Consider the following 10,949-nt stretch of genomic DNA (forward strand, 5'->3'; position numbering starts at 1 on the left):
CACAGCGCACGGCTGCCCCCGCTGCCAGCTGGCCCTGGAGGGACCCCTCCCTGCCCTGGAGCCCGCTGGAGACGCCTCAGAGGCTGTGAGGCCACGGCAGCAGCTTCCAAGAGGAATAACCTCATTTCACCAGGACACGCCTGAGAGCCCTTCCCCTCACACAGACCAGCATCTGTGGGCTCAGGTGGGCACACAGCTATGCTTTCAGCACAGTGGAGAAGAGAATCATTCCAAGTAACTCGTTTACTCCAGGCATGGTGAGAAACAAAGTTCCATATGAACAAGGACAGTTCAACATCACTGCAGGAAGAAGATAAGGAGCTAGCAGAAAAAAGAGCAGGACAGCATTTGGGAGCCCTCAGTGACTGCAGAGGTTGGGTCAATAATGTAGAGAATGCATTTGAAAAAGCAAACTGTTGGGCTTCCCTGGTGGCGCAGTGGTTGAGAGTCCGCCTGCCGATGTAGGGGACGCGAGTTCGTGCCCCGGTCCGCGAGAATCCCATGTGCCGCGGAGCGGCTGGGCCCGTGAGCCACGGCCGCTGAGCCTGCGTGTCCAGAGCCTGTGCTCCACAATGGGAGAGGCCACAGCAGTGAGGGGCCCATGTACCGCAAAAAAAAAAAAAAAAGCAAATTGTTGAAATGCATAAATAGAGATATGAAAGGGAGAGACCAAAATATGATCCCACTACAGTTTTCAGTACGGTTCACCCAAGAGCTGGAGTCTAGTGTAGAGCTCCATGACTCAACAGAAAACTATAAAAGATTTAGCAAAGAACCACCAGATTTGAAAAATAAAATCTCAGATTTCCAGGGCCAAGATGGCATCCTAATTTCCTCCTTCTTCCAATTTCCCACTGAAAGGGGAATGACCTGATCGAAGAAATTTTACAGCATTATTGGAAACCAGACATAAAACGTCATGGTATTTGTCTTCCGGAGGTGACATAGATGATAGCAGAGTGATGAAGGGCACCAACCTGCTAGGCATCCAAAAATGCAACAGGAAGTCTGCCAGAAGAGCAAGCAGGGGACTTGTCTCTACGCTCATGCCACCCCAAGCCCGCCCCCCACCATCTCCCAGACAAGAGATGCATGGAGAAGAATGGATATCAGTGACAGTTAAGTGACAGGCTGCTCCGTCCACTCCTCGCTGGAGACTGAAACACCGGCAGAAGGGACCAGTGTAAACCTCCTCTACACTCAGCACCCAATTATAGCTCATTAACACTCATTAACGGTGATAATTTGAAGACGGTACGCAATTGCTCTTAAAATCTTCAGTCACTAGTTTCACTGGGCATGAAAGTCAAAAACATCCCTGGCTAGTGGGAGCCCCACTGGGCTCTAAAAGGGTCCCCGCCCACTGCACCCACAGACACACAAAGAGCAAGTGGGAGACTCACAGGTGTGGCTGCTCCCAGCCTCTCAAAATTTCCATCTTTTCTTCTCTAGTCCCCAAAAAAACTTCCATCCATCAGCCTAAGTCAATAAGCCATGAATTACTGAGCTCACAGGATATAGATCATGAATATGTATGTGTGTGTTTGGAAGATGAGATTCTAAAACAAATGGGCCACATATATACAATGCAGTATTACTCAGCCATAAAAAGAAACAAAATTGAGTTATCTGTAATGAGGTGGATGGACCTAGAGTCTGTCATACAGAGTGAAGTAAGTCAGAAAGAGAAAAACAAATACCATATGCTAACACATATATATGGAATCTAAGAAAAAAAAAAAGGTCATGAAGAACCTAGGAGTAAGACGGGAATAAAGACACAGACCTACTAGAGAATGGACTTGAGGATATGGGGAGGGAGAAGGAAAAAGAAAAATAAAATAAAAATAAAAAAATAATAAAACAAATGGGCTCCACAGTGGCTTATAAGAAGCCAGCGCACAGGCATGCCTTTAAGGAAATGGCTGAAACTAGTCTACCCGTATATATTGTTCAAACATGGTTTTAGCACACAAGAGATGGTGGAAAAATCAGTGTTTCTGGTGGGTTTTTTGCTTCTGTTTTTCCAAGTGCATGTGTATGGAATAATTTGCTGAATGAAACACTGCTGGCTGCTCTCCGCAAAATCCAAAGGTACAGGCTTTCTTTGAGGTCACGGTAATTGCAGCTAGTGCCTGTGAGTTGCCATTGGAAAAGAATGGTGTGTCATTATTTTTCCTTCCATCCATCCTTTACTTCAGCACACTCCCCTCAAGGTCTCCACCTCCAACCACCACAGAAAGCCCCAAACTTCTGCCCTAATTCCCTCACAGTCTCCAAATAAAGGAGCCAAAATAACCCACAAAACAGAACATCCTAGTTTACAAGATACTTGACAGAAATAATATGACGGAGCCCAGCATGCTCTGTATGCAACTTCCGCCCCCTTTTGTAACCTTGCTGGGGTCAGGGCAGCACTGAAGCCATCTTTGGCTGCTACTGCCAACCATCCACCAGTCTCCCCTAATCGACAGCCTGGACAAAGATTCCTCTAAGCTGGTGACAAAGCCAATCAGCCTGCTCCACTTCTGGGCTTGTCTGCGGCTCCTCAGCCTGATCACTACGTTCAAAAAAAAAAAAAAAAAGAAAGGGGGGGGGGGGGCAGCATCTCTCTCTACCTGGGGACTTTCTTCTACTATTATCATCATCCACAAACATTTATTGATCACCTAAAATGTCCAGGACACCATGCTACCCCCTATTGCCAGGATCAGCAAACTTTTTCTGTAAAGGGCCAGAAAGGAAATATTTTAGGTTTCACAAGTTACATACAGTCTCTGTCATATACTCCTTAAAAAAAAAATCTTGGAAAAGCGTAAAAAAATTCTTTTTAAAAATTGTGGTAAAGTACACATAATATAAAATTTGCCATTCTAACCTTTTTAAAGTGTACAGTTCAGTGGTATTAAGTACATTCATATTGTTGTGAAACCAACAACACCATCCACCTCCAGAACTCTTTCCGTCTAACGAAGTTGAAGCTCTCTACCCTTTAAACAACTCCCCATTCTCCCCTCCCCCAGCCCCTGGCAACCACCATTCTAATCTGTCTCTATGAATTTAAGTGTTCTATATACCTCATGGAAGTGGAATCATACAGTATTTGTCTTTTATGACTGGCTTATTTCACTTAGCATAATGTCCTCAAGGTTCATCCATGATGTAGCATGTACCAGAATTTCCTTCCTTTTTAAAGCTGAAAAATATTCCATTGTATGTATATACCATGTTTTTGTCTAATCATTCATCTGTAGATGGATGTAAAAACCATTCTTAACATTCAGGATATAGAAAAACAGGCCACAGGCCAGACCTGGCCCACAGGTCATAGTTGCCAAACCCTGCTATAGAGGCACCAAAAAACATACAACACAAACCAGAGGTTCTGAAATTTTCTCAGTCTCTGGCACCTTCAGTATATCAGTAATTTTTCACAGCACCCCTAAGCCAAAAGAAATACCCAACCATTCCATCTATTAAGGATTTAAGTCCAAACAACTTACTATGTGGTTAGGTCCTAACAACTTAACTCCTGTTGGGCACTCGAACCTCAGAATCAGACTGGACACTGCCAACCTCACACCCTGTTCCAAGCAGATTTTCACAATACTTACTTTTAAGCACAGCACCCAACAAAAACTCGGTTTTGCAGAAAGTATGCCCATATTGAAAGGAATGTATATTTAATGCAGAAGCTGGCTTATTTCAAGTTAGTTAATTCACGTGGTGTCCAACAGGTGTCACTGTATTTCCCTCATAAATGTAGGCACTTTTCACTGAGTTCTCCCACCAAGAAGCCCAGGGTTCCTTGGCACACTGCTTGGGAACTGCAGATAGAGACTATTCCAGGGGTTTCAGATAGAGGTGGGGAAACAGAGTCAGATACCAAGAATATGCTGAACAAGAGACAGCAGCATATGCTCAGTGTCCAAGGACCACTGACAGACACTGAGCTACAGATTCTAGACAAGAGACAGCCTAGAGCCCCAAAGTCAGGGACAGCTGCAGGCAGGAGTGGGATTTAGGCTGCCCCTTGAAGAGAGAGTAAGACCCGACAGGAGAAGAACAAGCGAAGGGAACAGACTAAGTACAGGAGAGGCCCCAACCTAAGAACGAGGCGGGTGGGAGGGGGGCCCCGGAGCAGCGTGCACACTGAGGAGACCTAGGAAATGAGCCACTCAAGGTTTCAGAGGAAGGTGGTGCATTTAAAGATGTGTTTAGAAAACTTAATCCAGCAGCTATGGGTACAACAACCTGAAGAAAGAAGTCGTAGCAATGAGACCCATGTCAAGGTGTGGTCGAGGTATGTACAGAGGGTGACCTACATGGACACTGTTGGGAGAAGAAACAAAAAGGATCAGACTAAAGAACCTTATGGGAAAAGGCTGGCCTTGTAGCAGGGCGGAGCATGAGAAGAGATTCAAGAATAATCAAGGTTTCTAGACCAGGTAACTAGGGGAAATTATGTCATTCACACAAACGAATTGTGCAGAGGCTGCGCTCAGGTGGCCCAGAAAGAGAATATAAGTGTTGCTTTTAATATTCTACGTCTGAGGGCATGCCAGGTTACTCAGGCAAAGGGATCCAGCTGGTGGTTGATCAGGAGAGCCCAAGCCCTGGGCACACCCACACGTAGGGCAGGAAAGGAGAGAGGTCAGACAGACTCTGAAGGAGAACAGGAGAGTCTGGAGGGTGGAGGTCAGAGGGAAAGCAGGCAACTCTGGTCCAGGAGTCAGAAGCCTCAGGTTTGTAAATAAAGTGATTCTTTAAAATCCCAATATTTTAAACAAATGTTTAAAGTGCATTTAATGATGTGGCGAGAGGAATGCTGGCGGCTGTAGCCAGGGAGTGGCAGTCTGCTCTCTCAGGTACTTTGGAGGATCTGATGCTTGGTGATCGGGACCATTTCTTCTCCTTGGAACCTTTACTCCCTGCATCCCTACTTTCTCCAGCCCCTTCCCCTCAACCCTTAACTTCTCTTGAAAGTCCTTCCTTTCTGATTTTTCAGTTCCCCACCATGCTTCCCAAAATGCCAGTGCACCCGCCGACCTAACTTTGTCCCCACCAGACTGTCCCTGAGCCCCTCATCATCGGAAGCCCCCTGCACTGAAACTCCTTGCTACGGACGTAAGAGCTCACCTGCCCTGGGAGTCAGGGTAGGGCCTTTGCCCAGCCCCCATCCTCCTGGGCCTCCCCTGCACAGCCACTCTCCGGGTGTAGTGTATCCAAACACAGCCTCCGAGCCTTGGGTCCTGCCAGCGCTGTCCCCAGATGTCCTTCCCCAGCTGCTCACCTTCACGGCTCAGCACCCAGTCACTCTCCCTCATCACCCACTCCGTGTCACAGCGCACCCCTCACCCACCCGCCCCTGATGCTTTCTCTGTCACGGCACTTATCTTAGTCCATCTTGTTTGGAGTTTGTGGTTGGCCTGTCCGTCTCCTGGGTCCCAGATCACAAGCTCCATGGAGACGAGAGGAGTTTTCAGTCACCTCCATCTCCCCACAGGGTCTGATCACGTGTTTTGCACCCAGCGCACATTCACCAAGTGGTCTTTGAACACATGATATTACCCTCTGCCTGCATATGAGATGGCAGACTCTGTCCTGGAGTGAGTACCATAATACCTTTGCGTGTGACAGTACACTGCTTTCAGAATGCTCTCATGGAATGGACTTGAGGACACGGGGAGGGGGAAGGGTAAACTGGGACGAAGTGAGAGAGTGGCATGGACATATATACACTACCAAATGTAAAATAGATGGCTAGTGGGAAGCAGCCACATAGCACAGGGAGATCAGCTCGGTGCTTTGTGACCACCTAGAGGGGTGGGGTAGGGAGGGTGGGAGGGAGATGCAAGAGGGAAGAGATATGGGGATATACGTATACATATGGCTGATTCACTTTGTTATACGGCAGAAACTAACACAACATTGTAAAGCAATTATACTCCAATAAAGACGGTAAAAAAAAAAAAAGAATGCTCTCATGTTTGAGGCAAGAGGAGTGTTACTATCTCCACTGTGCAGCAGAGGAAAATGAGACTCAGAGAGGTTAAAAGCTTTGCACAAGGTCACACAGCAGTAAATACAAGAGCCGGGATTAGAACCCAGATCTTCTGACTCATGGTCTAGAACTCTTCCACCACACACCCTGCCTCTGTGTGAATCCATGTAATGATAAGCTTGACTTGGTGATGGTTACCTGTGCTTGAGATATTGCTCTGCTGTTTATTCATGTCTCGTATGTTGTTGGCATATCTGCCTGTCACATTAAAGTCTAACTATGTTTTAGGTTTCCAGAGGAAAAGGATCAACATACAGACTTAGGCGGTAACTCTAAACTGTACTTTCTTATGTGTTTCTAGAAGATTTTAAGCCGCAATTTACTTAAGCACTAAATCCAAACACGCTCTTACAGTTGCCATCTCTCACTGCTGATGAACACTCTACAATGCTGAAGCGAGTACAGACATGCGCTCATGGCTTCCATTTGCCCGTGCATATCCACTCCTCATCTTTTCCACCCTGCTCTGAGCCCCGATTCACCCGTATGCACCAATTTTCTCCACGATTCCCTTGCCACCTGGGTTCCATCTGGGTTCACCCAGTGGAGTCCAGCAGGAGATCAGAGGCAGGGAGGAGAGTGAAGCTTGGCTATTTATCCCCGACTCCCTCCCAGATTGGCTGTGGCCCACGCCTGAGGTTCCTGGTTCTTATCAGGGGGTCTCTGCATATAGCTCTCGGACCCTTTATGCACAAATTCAGTCTCAGGGTGGTGACCGTGGTAAACCTGCCCAGAATGTGGCCACAAATTCTCTGACATTCCTATCATCAAGATGTGGGGTCTATGTCCTCTCCCCTTGAAAGTGGGTGGGCTCTGCGACTACCAGGAACAATAAAACATGGCAGAAGTGACACTGTTTCAGTGCACAGACTGGCAGCTTCCACCTAGGGATGCTAAGGCAGAACTGTTCTGGGAGACGCAGGCCTCCTCTGAAGGCCTTTCTCACACTGCACAGAAGTCTCGGACACTCTGGCCAACCTCTCCCCCCTCCCTTCACCCGGGGTCAGGTTTGCATTGCAGTCTGACAGCTCCCCCAGCCTTCCCCACCTTGCTTCCTATTTTCTCTCTCACAAGCACTTCCCCTAATAAAATCCTTGCACATTTAATCCTACCCTGGCATCCTCTCCTCTGAGGACCCAGACTAATACAACTAATACAGCCTTGAAAACTGAGCTTTGATATAAAATATATAAAGACAGTAGAACTAGCTTTTGCTGAATAAGGGCAGCCCCATGAATCTAAGGTCATAAATAACCAGTCTTATATTGGGTTGGCCAAAAAGTTCATTTGGGTTTTTCCATAACATCTTACAGAAAAGCCCGAATGAACTTTTTGGCCAACCCAATGCAATGGGATGTCTGTATGTGTGTGGCTGGATCTAATTCCTAAATGATCTATACTAACACGGTATCATTTTCTTTAATACGGCTTTTACAAAGTATGATTTTCACCTATCTCCAGAAATGTATCCTTCCCCAGATGTCCAAAATAGGTTCTCAATCCCTTGTCCAAAACCTGGAGACCATGTACATTTTGGAATTCAAACCTTTTCAGGAAAGTAATATGTACATCTGCCATAGTTGACATAACAAACCCAGCAGGTCTGGCGCAAAACTCTACAATCAAATACATTAATACAGCAAGTCCCCTACATATGAACAAGTTCTGTTCCGAGAGCACGTTCATAAGTCCAATTTGTCCGTAAGTCCAACAAAGTTAGCCTAGGTACCTAACTAACATAATCAGCTAATTATTACTGTACTATAATAGGTTTATAATACTTTTCACACAAATAATACATAAAAAACAAACACAAAAAATAAAACATTTTTAATTTTACAGTACAGTACCTTGAAAAGTATGCCAGACACGTGAACCAACTTACGTGATTGGATACGTGAACGCACATTTGCATCTTTGAAAATTCGCAACTTGCAGGTTCATATGTGAGGGACTTACTGTACTATGTCCTCCACAAAACATACAAACATTAACACAAGTGGTATAAAAATAAATAGCCTGGAGACAGTGCAGGTATGGGTTTACCACCAAAGGAGTTCAATAAAGGTTAGACTGTACTGCCATGTGAATTATTAAAACATTCAGTTTTCAGAGCTTTTTGAATGTCTGAGTGTGAATAAGGGACTGTGGGCCTATATATCCACACTAAACTATGCAGCTCTTTAAAAAAAAAAAAAAAAAAAACAGATACTCCTTTGCACCAACACAGAATAAACGGCCATCCCCCAGCGTAGGATGAAGACAGCATCGAGCAGGACTTGTGCAGAGGCAGGGTGACGTTACGCGACTCCAGAGAGGGGAAAAGAAAGGTGGAGATGATCTTCACTTGTCAAAGCCCCACGCCCACCTTTTACTGCCCTCAACCCTTTGTAACGACTTCATCTCTGGTTAAGAAATGCTGTGGAAATATTGTTTATGAGTATTGACTGTGATGTGGGAAAATTTTTAAACCTGAATTTATCTATACTATGTATGAGACAGAGAAAGTTCACCCCTGCAAACTGCCTCTGTTGATTGCAGGCAACTAAAATGTTAGACGTAAACTGGGAGCTGAGATAGTCCACAAAGGAAATTTATGTAGGGTATTAAATAAGCCTCAAGGCAAGGGACACTGAATATGAGAAATGTGGACCGGAGACGCTCCAGTAGCCCTGAGACTTCTGGGTGTCCCTTCCCAGGTCAAAGGCAAGGACGCAGGGTGTGTCTGCTCCCCCTGGGAGCTCCTCAGAAACACCCAGCCCTGCACTTCCCTCCTCCGCCCTGAGCCTATGTCCTGCCGCTCTCAAGAGGCTCTTCTCTTCATCAGCCACGTAGGGAGCTGAGAGCCAGCAGAGAGGCCGTTCACCTTCCTCCTCTGCCCTGCTTCGTCCTAAACCTCCTCATTCTAAGTGATAAAAACACAAACAATGGAAGATGAAGAGCAGGGAGCGAAATAAATTAGGAAGGAAATATTCTCCCCAGTCACTAAATAGCCCTGGGAGAAATGGTCTGCAATGGGTAAAAGTTAAGGAATCTTATTAGGGATGGGAAATTCAAATCTAGTAATTCCACTTAGTATTTTATATATTCAGTATTGACTATTTTTTCCCCCAATAAGCATGTATTAACAACTTCATGATTTTTCAATCTCATATTTTAATTATGGGCATAACTGAGAACAATGTTAGTTAACACATGTAGGTGCTGTTATTTTTCTCTAGGAGCCACTGTCTGGGAATGTACTGAGTGCCAACACTCTGCCCAGCACTTTAACAGACATCATTCCATACTTGCGCTGTTTATTCAAACCCCAGGTCTAAGGGACTGTGCTGAGCACTGGAGATTCCCCAGGAGACAAAACAGGTGTGAGGCTTACCCTCAAGAAGCAGGCAGAGCACTGTGGAGACATTACACAAGGTCCTGCACATTGAATGATTTAATTCCACTCGTGGTGAGTGCTATGAAGGAGAAGTACTCAGAGACCAGTCAGAGCCTCCTAACAGTTCTCTGAGGTGGATCTCATCCTCGATTGTAGATAAAGAGTTATCATTAATATTTGTAACATTAAGGCATGCTAATTATAATAACATAAAATGTCCTGAACAAATAATAATTACAATTATCACTATTATAATAATGACTTGGGAAATAATTTTATATCAGCCGGTCAATGAGAAAAAGGATGGGAATAAATGAGGAAGAAAGTCTAAATGCACGAGAGAGTATGTGGATAATTACTGTCAAAGAATTTCCAGGGCACCATTCTATTCCCCCATAAAGGAAAATTCCTCCATGCAGGGGCTTAGAGACCTTCAGACACCCTCCCCTCCTCCAGAACAGCAAGGTACTAACAGAAAGACAAGGTAGAAACAAACACAAGGTTTGTATTTTCCAGAGATGTGTCCCATATTTCCCAAGACAAATTTAATTTCAAAGACTTGGTTCCTTGGTTCCCATAAACCAGTGAAATAACCTGGAACCCTCAATATGTTGAAACCACAATCAAGATTACCTCCTGAACCCAGAAGTAACACAAAAATACTAGTCAGAGCAAGTACCCTGTTTGTTTGGCAAAATATTGCTACTGTGCTCAAAAGGCACTAAATGGTAAGAGTTGAACATCTTCCACCAAGACCTGCTGCTCTAAACGAGAACTCCCATCATCACCACAGCCAGGCTTCCAAGTTGCCATGATCAGGTGTTCTTGGTTTCTATAAAACGTGAGCCCATGGAAATGGAATGTCCAGATAAACAAAGGTGGGCATTCCATCAGAAGGCACGTGATACGTTGTTCCTTGCTTCTCTCCCTGCCAGGGCTTGTCAGTGCCAATAACTTGACAAGGATCCTCTGAACTAAGTACTGTATATGTGTCTTTACTTAGTGAAAAAAGAACACTCCTTAAAATTAGAATGCTAGGTCCAACGATGTCTCCTGATAGCTCACAATAGAAAAGATATCAGTTGATTTATTCCATAAAATGAGAGCATGATAAGGAATTCAGAGTGATGCTAATGAGACAGCCAACCTTTGATGGGACCTTCACTTGGCTTCACTTTAATGTTTGCTGTCACAAAGCTGTTATAATAAAAAACTATGTTCTGTTAAGTAGATGGCAGCTCCAGGGCACTTGTGCCACCAGTGCCCCTCTCCACGTCCACAGGAAGCCTCACACTCTCTATGACAGACCTCTTAAGCTCAGAGGACAGCTTCACAGAGAGTTCCAAGTAGCCACTACCTATGAACTCAAGTAGACGCAAGAGCCAGTCCAGTTGCCAATGCTTGTTTAGACTCCCTTACTTGACATTCACAATGTCCTGTTCTATGACATCAAATGGATCCCATCAGACTTAAGCTGTTGCCGTCATTAAGACCTGTAATTGATAC

The sequence above is a fragment of the Lipotes vexillifer genome, unplaced genomic scaffold (genome assembly GCF_000442215.2).
Source record: "Lipotes vexillifer unplaced genomic scaffold, Lipotes_vexillifer_v1.1 scaffold1433, whole genome shotgun sequence".
In the NCBI taxonomy this organism is placed as follows: Eukaryota; Metazoa; Chordata; class Mammalia; order Artiodactyla; family Lipotidae; genus Lipotes; species Lipotes vexillifer.